General features: G+C 44.4%; 1 protein-coding gene across 1 annotated transcript in view; it reads left to right on the forward strand.

Moving 5' to 3' along the window:
* The first annotated feature begins 595 nt into the window (after positions 1–595).
* The window catches only part of LOC311424346 (uncharacterized protein), a 187,773-nt gene continuing 174,816 nt past the window's right edge, over positions 596–13,552 (forward strand). The window contains exon 1 of the mRNA XM_084499418.1: positions 596–770. The gene's annotated coding sequence lies outside the window, so the exon portion shown is untranslated. The remainder of the gene's footprint in view (positions 771–13,552) is intronic.

Here is a 13,552-nt window from a genome sequence, read left to right on the forward strand (position 1 = left end):
CCCCGTAATCTTTTTTCTGGGCTGGCTGAATCTCTCACATTCTCCACTTCCACATGCAGGACACCTTTCTCATCTTGCCATCCTTTTGTTGTAAGTCTCTGTTTCCATAAGGACTGGCTTCCTACAGACTTTGTTGCAATGAGACTTTTTTTTTGGCTGGAGTTTGAGACCTTAGAGATCTACAGTTTTCTGTTTTCCTTCACCCAGAAAAGAAATAATAGGAATTGTAATAGGAACTGAGATTCTTATTTTGCTACAAGGTCCTAGCAGCCACGATGACTTGTCTCCCCCTCTGCTCTCCCAGTAAAGCATTAAATGACTCAGAAGACCTGAAAACACTTAGATTAAAAAATAAAAATAAAATAAAAAACTCCACCATAAAGATTAAAATAAAAGAGGTGTTAAGACTTCTGAAAACCATCGCCTGTATTTAAGCCTGTCCTGTACTTTCTAGAGCACCTAAGAAAGGAACAATTCTGTAAAAATAATGGATTATTAGTGAATTTAAAAGAAACAAAGCCTGCAGCTTGTCTGTTGCCTAGCAAAGAGTTTTCACATTAATTAAAAAACACATTTACAGCAGCTGGCAGACAAGGCATAACTGGGGAAGAGGGGCAGCTTAGCTCTGATGGTTGAATTGCTTCACCTGGAGGTGGTCACAAGCTCTTGGCTCTGTGCAGAGGTTTGGGCTTCTGTAGTCTGGTGCAGTTGCCTTGTGGGGCTTTGAAAGAGCAGATCCCTGCAATGAGTCTACTTCCACACACTTACAAGTAAGTACCTGGAGCACATAATGCTTAAAATATGCCAAAATAAGGAATTATTTTTCTTTAAAGAACTGGAATTATACCTGTTGTGATGCAAACAGGTAGCAGTTTGTATTTATCCATGCAAATAAGTTTTGAAGTAGTGCTTGAAACTCAGCCCGGTCCAGTAGATCAGCATGCAGTCATTTTGCCTACATGCACAGAGTTTAAAAACGTAGTTGGTTTTAGAGTTGCAGAAATTAAAATAACGTATACTAATAGAGTGTTTTTAAAGTGTGCATCCTTATCTATCTATGTGCTTGTTTACACAGATAAGTCAGCCTTAAGCTCTATGAAGTTGTTCTTAAATAAGTGTAGAATTAGCTTTTCGGATGAATTACCTCTTTGAGTTGGGCGAAACATTTAGATAAGTGTTAATGTTGTAGCGAAGATAGAATAGATAAAATAAAACGTATTGATTAACTGCTATCAATGAGAAGATACTGAAGTATGTAGCTACATAAATAGATATTTTAGTATCTCTTGGTAGCAGTTAATTTATATGTTTTATTCACGGTCAATAACATTTTTGGTGAGGAATTGCAGCACAACAAAATAGCTCTGAGCAGAAGCATCCTAATTGCGATCTGTGGAAATTTCGGATGGGCTTTGTGTGGCTTTGTTTTGCTCTGACTTTCCCTTTGGAAATAGACTTCTGGAGAGCAGCTCTATAGAGAGGTAAAAGTGCCTTTAAGCCAAATGGGGCTATCTAAATGCATTACAGCTTATTGTGCTCGGACTTCCTTAGCTGCCTTACTGCTAAAAACAACCTTTAGGCATCCGGGTGAAGTGGGGATGGCAACAGGCAAGGCATGTGTGAGATCGGTGTGCATTACTAGACTCCTGCTGGCAGTAACCATCAAAAGAAAATGTTGACTGATAGCCCCAGACAGTAAACCTGAGAAAGGTCAGGTATTGCAGGCAAGGAAACAAGAACAAAACCTGGACGTAGTAACTGGTAAAGCTGCAGGAATCGCCACTGGGAGCCATCCCTTCGTTGTGAGCATCGCTGACCTCTCTTCAGGTCTTAGATTATCCATGTAATGCAGTTAGGCGTATCGATTGAGAGGCAGTGAATTTCTGTCTTGTCCAGTGCCTTTTGAAAGATGTTCTGTGGCACACTTGGCTTTCCTCTCGTGTCGTGCCTTATAGTTTTTAGATGCTAAGTTCATCTGGGCAAGTTTTTCCTGGCTGTCTTTCCGTATGTTTTTGGTGGAGCACTGTGCATGGTGTCAATTTGATAAATAATGCAAATAACAGATGGTTAAGACAGGTCAACAGAGATGTAGAGGTACTAGTAGAAGGCTGCGCTGTGATGTCTGGAAGTCTAGAGTTAATTTAACTGATGATGTATGATAAGAAAGGGATGTTTGTTAAAGCTGCACGGATTATAGTTTGTGTCAACTTCTGGTAAGGTTTCAGTTGTGCAGTTTAGAGACCTGTGTTCAGGCTCCCTATACATAACCTTCAATCTGTATCACCCTAGACACCTTAATAAGCATATGAAAACCTAAGTTGATGTGTGCCATGCCTGGCCTGTGCTTATTTTATGTCTTATGGAGAGGAAAGTTGGGTGAGGCCTAACAGCAGCGGCCTGCTGGTGCCCTAGAAGAAATGTCTCCTCAGCTCCCTCATGGCAGAGCCTCTGCCTATGTTAGGGGAGTAAAGTCAAAGGGAGGATGTGAGACTTCAGTCCAGGACCATCTTTGGTGCTTCACCTTGTTGGAGGTGGGCAAGTGGGACCTTGAACTTTGATCCTGTCTTTCCAGTGCCCCAAATACCCCAATTTACTGCTGTCTGGGCAGGCTGGAGTAACATGAAGAGGTAGAAAGCAACCCTGATGGGTGCTATTTGGTAAACTGTGGTAAACTAAATCTTGTTGGCCATTTTTCTTCTGCTGAAGACCGAATCCCTCAAGTTCCTAAGATCCCTCTAAGTAAAGGTACGTAACCATTTTCCTCTGAGTTCTGCTTTTCAGCGCTCTGTGCCTCAGCTTGCCCATAGGTAGCTGCCTACCTGAGTTAAATCCCTGTGGGAAGCACATGTGGAAAACATCAAAAGCTTTTCTCTCTTGTTTGTGTTAGCAGAGCACACAGAATTTTAGTGTGTTTTCAGCACTGAGACAGTTTTCTGAAGAATGTGGAAGCTGGAAATCAAGGTGATTTATGCTTCTAGGACTAACAGGATTGCACCCAGTCCTACTGTTTCTGCAGGTGTGACAAAACCCAGTGCATGCTAATATAATATTTTTTGCTGCCTACCTCTCTGATCCTGGGTTATCAGTGTTTAAATAGCAGGAGTGGATGCTGCGTAGAGAAAAAGGACTTGACAAAGAGAAGAGCTGCTGAATATCTGGTAGAAACTAAGCAAGACTTACCACTGTGTCCCATTCTCAAACCACATAAAGAAAAGACTTGAGAAATGCTGATCTGTAGTATCAGCGGGCAGAGATTGTCTTTACATTTGAATGTTTACATTCGAGCACTGAGCCTGCTGTTCAGGGGCTCCTGAGCCTGATTGCACAGTGAACCCCCTGGAGAGCTTGTGAGATCCTCACCCTGGCTCTCTGATCTTTATTTGTTGTGTCCCTTGTGAATCTCAACTGAATAATGATTTGGTGTTCAGCTGGGAGGGGAAGGAAGACTGGCACGGTGGCTATGAATATGTATATTGAAGTATTAGTGGTTGTTTTAGTGTAAACAACAAAAATGTCATTGAATTCTTCCCAACAAAATTATCTGTAGTTCTGTTAGGATGCGTGAACAGAAGAAAGGCTTTTAGTCTTTGCAGGGTAAGCTGACTACTTATCTGTGAAGATTATTTGATACTTGTTTATATGGAGTTTTCTTGGTCTGTACTTTGAAGCAATTGATTTTTTGGCTGTAGTAGGAGGGATGTTGCTAAATTAAAAAGGCTGCTGGCCTACTGTGAAAACTTTTGAACTTGCAAGAAAGGAAGTTTCAGAACAAGTCCTTTCTGAACAAGGAAAAGAAAAATAAATTTGTAGGGAGAAGTGGAGTACAATTGAATACTGGCTTTTAAAAAAACATAAAGGGTATCCTGACAATTATGAAAAAACACTTGGTTTTTGCTTTTGTTTAGATTAAGGTGCACTATTTTAGATTTTTAGATGGAATTGAGATTTACAGTAGAGGTTTCAACCTTCTGAAAGGCATCAATATTTCAAAAGCACAAGAAAGTTGGTTTACAAACTATTCAGTGGTATTAAATAATGTATATGTACTTGTGAAGAAAACAAAAAATCAATAGCTATTGCAAGTTTAGCTCTGCATGAATCCTAAGGAAATGTCAACAGTTCTTTTCTGTGCTATTTCTATTGTGCCCATCAAATGGCTTGGGTTCTCTTTTGAAATGATTTTTCAATATTGGCTTTTACATTGTGGTAAGTTTTATGCTGACCATTCTTGGAGGAGCCTAAATTCATGTTTTTATCCTCAGAAATGAGTTTACAGAGACCTTTAAGCATTTCTTGGAAAAATGTCAATGAAGTGATGGGTAATGAAATGCATTGCCCTCTTCATGCAACAGAAATCTCAACTGTTCGCTCGTGTTGTCCTTACTCGAACTAGGGATGCTGGTTTCCTATAAATGCCTGTGTCAAGGGCCATATGTTTCCCCAGACGATTAGGAATTACTATTTGGGTGGATGTCCTCATGCAGTCTGTCTCCTACTTGCATTATTATTGTTGTTTCAGAACAAAAATGCTCCTTTCTTGTACAAGTAGAAACAGAACTCATGTAGACACCATGGGGGTACTAGTGTGTGCAGGCAGAGTAGTATGTGTGGCTTGCCAGTCTCTAACTTCATGCCCTTCTATCAAAAGGTGGCCAAAAATTAAGGAAAGTGTTCAAATGGGTTCAAAAACTCACCTTTGTACAAGCCTACAGCAATTCAGTTAAAGACAACTAGTAAAAGTTTAGGCTGTGGGGTGGCACAGCCTTTGGTGACATGAGTAGGACAATTTATTTTTGGCACCAAATTACAATGATTATAGGTGCTTTTTATCTTAAAAAAAAAAAAAAAGGTTATGGCAGAAGGAATAGCTAATGGTGATTGTTACTCAATCTGTTCAATTCTACAATCTTCTGAAAGACCCCCTGATCTTTTGGGCTTTAAGAGCCCCTGTAACATCTCAATAATCCATAATAGATGTATATAGCTTTTATAAAATCAGTTTATAGACGAGCAAGTGTTAATGTCTGTGACTATCTATAATATACATTGAAGTATATCTATATTCTTAAAAGTTTTACATGATAGCTATCGAGTTTTAGATTGCAGTGCAGATACTGATGCTGAATAGTATGAGTGCTCTTGGTGAAATTAGATGGAGTACGTAAAAAGTCAAGCACTACTTGTGGTGAGCGAGGACATCTAATCCTTCTCCAGGAGGGAAAAGATACGGCATACCTGAAAGCAACATCTCTGTGGGCTCTTCTGCAGCATTGTTGGTGCTTCAAATTGCTTCCCTCTGGCATCGGGATGATTAAGACAGACCTTCCAATTTCAGAAGCAGTATCTTGCTTGAATTAGACCAGCTGAAGTATAAAAGCTAATAAAGACAGCTAAGGGCTCACGTGTTTGGGCATAGGGTGGCAGGATTGATTATAGTAGCCCCCTTGCTTCTCATTTTGTTGCCTCAGTGTACCTGTTAGGTTGGCCAGGTGGTACACTCGGCTATGAATGGATCAGTTGGTTGGAAAAATGGTCAGGAATGGGAAGGAGAGCAGAAAACAGCATAACCTGCCATCGCTGGCACCACAGTTGAGGCTGTTGAGCCTTGCTATCGATAACCACCTTCCTGCCTTGTGCATCTGAACAAGAAATGATGGGGAGTTTCAGCTGCTTTGCTACCCATTAATGCCTCATTTCACTCCCTGAAAAATGAAGTTGACATAAACTGGTGGTTTCCAAATGATCTGTAAGTATCTAGTTTAATGACTGAGTTAGAGCTTTGTAAATATTTGCAAGTCGGGATGTGGAATTAGCCTGTGTAATGCATGCAAGCAGTGTAATTTTCAATTTAGTTATCAATGTAAACAGTAATTTAAACCTGATCCTAACGCGGGTTTACATTGCTTTCTGGGAAAGCGATGAGATTTATAATTTGCATCCATCTTCAAAGTGAGGTCTTGTCACAGGTGTCCGCAACAGAATTGCAGGCTTCAGATTGTTGGGTTCTGCAAAGCTGAATCCGATGAACTAGTGTGATCCTAGGTGTGGGAATGGTACATCAGTATGTTGCTTGAAAGCAACTGGATTGAGGCAGTGTAACCTTTGGGATAGGGCTTTAAACAAGAGCTGGGAAAACCGGGGTTCTCTTCTTGCTCTGCTTTGATCTGTGTACGCCAACTGTTTCTGCTCTGTGCTGTGAAGAGTTTACAATTCAAATCCACCAGAAAGACAAGGACCTCTTCTGGTTTGCATGCACAGTGCCTTACATAATTCACCACGATGTTGCTTGGAGTCTTTAGGCATTGCTGTCATACAAATAACATTAACTATTTTATTTTAATGCTTTGTTTTGCTATGCACAACTCTGTTCTTCAGAAATACTAAATCGGATTTCTGTGTCCCAGTGGAAAAAAGACTTGACACGTTATTCCAAATATTTCTCTCTTGTATAGCATGTGCTTTTTCTCCGAGAACAGAAAGAAATCTTTCACAAAGCAAATCTTTTTGTCGCTTTCTCTTTTTCTCCATTATTGTTTAGCAGATCACAATCTTATACATAATGTATATGTGACTGAAATATTCAAGGTAGTTAACATTTACCATTGTTGCCAAGGGAAGTAATTCTCTTGCAAAGATACAACTTTAATATAAGAGAGTAATGGCTGATATTACTGTGTTCAGATACAAAAACTGATAATGGAGCCCTGTTGATATTTAATATCAGCTGGATTCAGTGAATCTTGCATTATGATACTTTTTGAAGGTTGGATTTTTGTAGTTCAGTGATGAATAGATGGAATAATTGCATCCATATAAAATATAGTGCCTGAGAATTGTATGTCATGAAAATGCATCTCTGATAGACTGCTTTTCAGTGTTAATGAAATTGAAGAAACTTTATATTTTTGGAACATGGCTTAAATTTAACTTAACCTGGTGGAGAAGTTCCATTTATCCAGAAGCCATTAATTCAGAAGAACAGAAGGGTGTTTTTGCAGAGCTACTTAAATCAACATTCCTTCTCTGCATCTTAGTTGCTATTCTCTTGGGGAAGGGAGAAAAATTATCCCATCAACATATGTTATTGCTGGCATACCATGGCTTGAAGGCCTTTCTGACTGGGCCTCCCACAGCGAGGTGTCTACGTAGTATAGCAAGACAAGAGGTAATTCACCACTGTGTTGTTTCTCCTTTTATTCCTTGCCAAGTGCCCCCAAGCTTTTGTTTCACGGAAGTAAACTGGTGCTAATTTCAGCCTGGATTCAATTTTATTTGGTGTGAAGCCACCGAAATCTGCTGAAAGCATTGTCCCAGGCCTGCTGCATGGGTGGACATTATCTCCCCAACGATATTGTTGGGGAGAAGCTGAGGCTTGGGTGAAAAGAGGCAGAAAAGAAGAGAAGATCTGTTCTTTTTTAAGGGTTTTGTGGTTAACATGGGAGCTGGAGGGCTTCTGCAGGAGAGCAGCGAGCCATTCTTCTGCCTGTAACAGAAGGGAGAGCCAGGGGAAGCGAGGCTGTCTCAGGGGACCAGCTGCTGCAGGAAGGCTCTGGAGAAAGTAAGCAGGCATCGGCATCAAACATCTGTGCGGCACACACAGCGAGGTGGGAAGGGGGAAAGGAGCTGGCAGCGAATCAAGGTGGAGGCGCCGCTCGGGGATAAACAACTGCTCCTTTTCGTGCCCCTTTTTAAGTCCCTTTCTCTGTCCGAGCGAGTGAAGCAGCAGGGCCAGCGGTGGAGGAGGGATGCGAGTGAGCTGAGCATCAGGTGGTGGGACGTGCTGGCGAAAGCAGCGTCTCTGAGAGCAACAGGACTGCGGCAGAAGTTTGCTTGCAGGCTGCCAGCCGGCACGTTACTGAAGGCTGAAGTTCTTGCCACAGGCTTTGCAGCAGGTTTCTGAAAACACTCTGGAAATCTGCTCTGCAACATGCTTTTCTGCTTGTCTAATCTAAGAAATCTATCTCTCTTTGTGAGCATGTTTTTTTTTCCCCCTTCAAAACAGCCAAGGATGTTTCCCCTTTGCTATTTCTTCAAAGCTGGAAAAGGTCATTTGTCCCCATCCTCAGATGTGAGACTGTTCCCTGATCTTCAAATCCTTTCCCTCGAGTTGATGTGCATAAAGGTGTACGAGAGAGGTTCGCAGCGTGATTTTAAGAGCAGAGCAGTGAATTGCTCCCTGGTGCTGTTTGATCAGCGAGGCTCCACCTATTTCCCTTAAGTATTGGGTCAACAAGCAGTTGAGGCTTTGTAGTTTGAAAACCTTTTGCCCAGGGACGCTGAACTTTGTTGGAGCTTTGAAGTGCTTCTCTCTGGACCTGTAGTCCAGATATAGCCAGGGAAATGAAACCGAGAAGGGTCCAACACCCTCTAAAATGGCCTCTGCTGAGCCCTTGGGGACTGGTGTCCCTCAGAGGATGGTTCTCTGTGTAAACCCAGCACTGAGGTTGTGTACACCCAGGGTGAATTAAGGGTGCTACATCTGCCTGGAGCAGAGATGAATGTGATGGCTGCTCAAGCAGTGTTGCCTGTAAGGCAGGGCTGTTTGTGCCTTTCCCCACCCCCAGACTCCTACCTTGCTCTCATTACGAGGTGATTAGCAACTCCAAATGCATATTTATTATGTCACGTTGTTCACCTGCTGCAAGAGCAGCATGAGATGACCAGGCAGGATTTTTTTTTGCCCTCCTCAGATTTGGGTTTTGCACACCGAGCCTGTTCTCACCCTGTATTTTTGCTTCCCGTGACTTGCTCCTGCTGGATGAGTCAAACAGAAATGGAAAGCTCTGGCTTGCAGAGGGCATCCATCACCTGCTCCGTGTTCAGCTGGTGGCTGCCCCCTGCCACCCTGTAAATTCACAGGCAGAGAAGCAGGGTTTAAGGCTCTGTCAGCAAACAGCCATGAATGTTGTGACAGTATTACCCCAACTGACTTTAAAGTATAAATCTCTCATCAAAAATCTTTTCTCGGCAGCCTTCGCAGAACTCAGAGCTTTACCTGAGAGCTACAGACATTGAAACAACTGCTCTAATTTGAAAATCAAAACTGGCTTCTCAGCCACATAGGTGGGCTTGGAAAGTACTGCTCTTCTGTTTTGTTTTCTTTATTCAAGTCTCTAGCAGTGTCTGCAGGTACAGATGGTCGTTTACCAGGAGGCGAAGGGTCATGTGCTGTGTCCAGCTGGTGCTCGCTGCAAGATGTGCGCTGAAGTTGCGTGATGTGGTGGCAGGTAGGCAGACATGCACCCGCGTACCCAGCCTGAAAGAATTCAGCAAGTCGTCCATCTGTGATAACTGCAGAGGATGAACATCCATCTCACAGTCCCATTGTTTTTTTTTAATTGGAAAACCAGGCATTATTTCTGGTTTTGCTTAGGTGTATTTTGTCCGTTCTTGTGCAGTCCCTGCACAGGCGCCAAAGGAGGTGTTAAAGTCTTTAATCAGAGGGGGTGGCTACACGTTTCCACCTCCTGTAGAAATTTTGAGGATTCTTGAGCACTTAAGAGAGAGAACCTTGAGGTTTTCTCCCATTGCTAATTGTATGGGCAAGAGGGGAATAAGAATTTAACTATCTAAGATTTGTCAATTTTAAAATGCTATTAAGCCTCTCCAGTTTAATTTTGGTTAAGAGCCGTTTCGTTATTAATGCAGGGAGGAAGTCATCTCTAATGACCCCTGGGACATGCCAAAGTGCTTTAAGATCAGTTTGGGCAATCAGGGATCTGTGAGTAATAAAACGTCTGCTCCACAAAAGGCCTTTGCCCACCCTTGGCAAGGGAAGCTGGCCGGATGGTCTGCGCCACGTTGATCGCTCCCAGCCTGGTGCCGCCGTGAGGAGCCCCTTCCATCTTTGCCTTTTAATCTCTTGTTGCTTTTTGGATTATTTTTTCCCTCTCGCAGCACAGAAACCTCAAAAGTTAAGGCACCACAAGATGCGATATGACATAATCGATGCAGTAACTTTTGGAGCTTGCCAAGACTTTGAATTTTTTTTGTGTCTTGCTATCTGTCAGCATGTGCTAATTGAGCCTACATACCCATATGGCATCTGCTCTCTGGAGGAAAATGTTTGAATAGTCCTGTAGAGTATAGCAAATAGTGGTTGATGTGTAGAGAAGCATTTGCCTGTGAATATTGTGTTCTTATAAAACAAACTTGGATTATTATCCACAAAGCATACACCTGGCTTAACACAGAGCTCGAGCTAGTGCTTTTGGCATCAGTGCTGTAAGAAAAGAGAGTTCTGGGGCACTGACATGGGATGGATTGTATTTGGTATTACACACACCTAGAAATCTTGGAGCTTTGGTTTTGTGGAGGTGTGACAGATGCCAGCAGGCGATCGCAAGCAAGCACAAGCGGTCAGCCCGGGGAAATGAAGCACCAGCTCTGTTAAACATTAGAAACGGTGGCGGTGCTTCAGCCCTAGCCCCCGAGCGATGGGAATGCTCCTCTAGCGGCTCGGTAATGGGTGCATCTGCTTCAGTTGATATGAGGAGTAGACGAGGATTTCGCTGTGGTGACCTCTCCGTGTGCTGCTATGTGAGTGCTGCTCGCGCTCCTCCGAAATCCTGGGAGCGGGGAGCAAGTGGGTCCTGCGCTGGCTGTCTGCAAAGGGCTGAATCTCACCCTTTGAATTAATTAAGCATCTGTGACTGTGGGGAAGGTAGATGCTCTCTCACACTCACAGATGGAGAAACAGAAGAAGAATGGCTTGCCTGAAGCCATGCACTGAGAGGAAGCATAAAAAAAAGCCGTGGCTTCTTGCTTTCCTAAGGAAATGAGACATCCGCATGCTCGTGCCTGTGTGGAGCCTGGTGACCGGTTTCAGTCGGATACGAGAAGAATCCTGGAAGCTTTGGAAGTCGTAGAGATTGATGAAGATGGGTGTGGAGAGCAGAAGGGTGCCCCATGATGAGCACGGAGCTTGTTGCGCTGCCGATGGTTTGGAAATCTGGAACGGGCACGAGGCTGTTGAGTGTGTCCTGCCTTGGCTTCATCCGAGCCCTGCTTCTTCTTTTTAAAGTTTGTGGAGTGATGTGCTTGGTGCTGGAACTTGAAGGAGGAAGGGTTCCTGCTGGCTTGTGCTGTTTAAGCAGCTCAGGGTGTTTGTTGGCTAAGCACGACGGGCCCACATTTGCAAAGCACTGCATCTGCTGGGATCTTTGGTGGTGACCAGGGCCAAGGCACAAACCTGCAGCAGGTGAACGAGATGAAATAATCCATCCCACAGAGCAGAGCTCTCTGCAACCAGCTTCAGAACAGCTGAACTTCTGAAAGCTGGGGCTTAATTATGTTTTTTGTGAACTTCAGATCTACCCAAAATCCATTTACTTTTTCAGTGTCCTATCACATTTATTTATTTTTGCTTTGCCAGTTTCTGTAAGGACGAGCCCTGTGATTGTAGGTAATGTTCCAAATGGCTGTGTGTGCCTGTTAGCTCTCAGAGTCTTGCCAGTTGTACATGGCAGACTGCTGTGGTTTTGAAACAAGGCTCCCCACAGAAGTTGGGGACTTACTGTGGTGCAATAAGTTCTAAACTGCTGCTATCATTTGCTGGGGGGAAAAAAAAGAGAAAAACTATTAAAATATTCATCTCTCCCCATAGCTCTGGGACTTAGAGGCTGTTGATGTAGCTCCTTACTTGTTGTCCTGCCCCCTTCTGTGATGTACAACCTGCTGCAGTTTTAGTTTACTTGGGTGAGCTGCAGCTGCGATGGGACCTAGGCCTGTGGCCCTCCAGGACAGGTTTGTGTAGGAACGCAGCAAACCTACTGAAACCAAGGGAAATGTCTAAGGGTTCTTATTTGTACAAGTGCAAGAAACAATCCTTGCTGACTTCTGCAAAGTTACCGACTCCTCTTCAGTCTCCTCTAACACAAGTTTTCCTCTTCCCCCCTTGCCCTCCTGAGCAGCAGAGGAGTTTGCCAAAGCCCTTTCTCTGGCTCCTTCCCCAGCCTGCTTGCTCATGCAGATGCGTGCTCTATCTGACTTGCGTGCCCTTACCGCTGTTTAATCTGGCTATGTTCTCCCCCAGAAGACTCCTCGCCTTCACCTTCCTGCATGCTTTGCAGTGAGCAAAGCCTCACCTAGCCCAGAAACACCTGTCAGGTTAATTGAGTTAGCAGGGCCCTGGGTTTGTCTGCAGGGGTTGAGCTACGCGGTGTGCTGCTGGGTTGTTTCCCGATGGCGTAATGAGCAGGCTCGTTTAAAGCTGTCAGTTAACACAGCGGGGTGAGCTTGAACAGACTTGGGTGCCTCCTGAGCACGACTGACCATCTCTGCTTGGAAAGGAGTTGCCTGAGCCCTTGGGGCTGCTTTTAGGGGCTGCTTGCAGCCAGCGGTGCTTGACGTGATCCGGGCCCTGTGTTGGCAACTTGCTCCTGCTGGAAGTGAAAGTTTGAGCTGTGAAATCTGGGGGTTTGCACTTCTGGGCTGAATCTCCGAGGCAGGGAGGCTCTTGTGTCAAGGTGAGGGGTTAAGTGGAAAACAGGCTTAGGTACGTAGCTGCCAAACTTCCTTTCTGGGTGTGTGGGGAAAGCTCTGACCCCATAAGGGCTGCGCACACGAGAGCTGCTGCTGGAGCCGGAGCACTGACTCACATTTGAGTTGATGTTTGCTGCCCGAGGCATGTTGTGTGCATCCCTCGGTGCAAAACAGAGGGGTCGAATGCTGCTTATCTCTTCTGTAGCATTTGGTGCACCTGAGAGGGCACATCCAGCTGGGGAACAGCCACGCTTAATGGGATACAGGCAGCTGAAGCTCAGAGCTGATAGAAAAATAAATAAGCCCAATCCCTAGGAACTGCAGAGAGGAAAGCAAAGTTTGTTTAGGGAGGAGAAGGATTGTGACCAGATGTGTGTGGGTGCAGGGAGTAGATGCTGTAGGTTTGCAGAACTGATGGCAAATAGAGAGTGGGCCTAATGAGAGCACAGGAACTTGGATACCTCGGTGCAGAAGTGGGTGTTTGCTTGTGGGTAATGCTGCCTTGGAAATGCTGGGGTCTGGGGGTAGGAGCATCCTAAACTGCCTTGGGTGTGTTGCAGGGAGCTCAGCAGTGTCTGCTCAGGGCCTCACCTGCTTTGCTTAGGGCACGTCTGTGTTACACAAGAGGCTGGGTGACGCTTGCATCGCAGCGTGGCTGCTTGCCTGCCGCCTGCGTGGGACTTGGTAGACGGCATTCCTCAGGTGGGGAAGGGGAGCGAGCGCCTGGGGTGTTGCCAGCGTGTTAAACTTGGGGTGTAACGTGGAGCTGTGGCCTCAGCCCGGCTATAAATTACCACCCTGCAAAGCACTTTCAGATTTTCCTTTCGCACTTGTGATATATTTGCTAGGAGCTGTAGGTGTTTCGCCGTGTGCTGTTCTCTGAGCCTTTTCCAGCATTTGGAGAGGGTATTTCTGTGTCTCCTGTGCATGTGTATGCTGCATGTCTCGCGCTTGGACACCCAAGGGGGCAGTTTCTGTAGGAAAATCTGCTGGTCACAGTGTATTTCAAACCCAGAGCTTTTCGGGGAAGCGTCTTGTTTATGACTTGGAAACTTTTCTAGGCAAAATT

This window comes from Aythya ferina (genome assembly GCF_964211825.1).
Source record: "Aythya ferina genome assembly, chromosome: 27".
In the NCBI taxonomy this organism is placed as follows: Eukaryota; Metazoa; Chordata; class Aves; order Anseriformes; family Anatidae; genus Aythya; species Aythya ferina.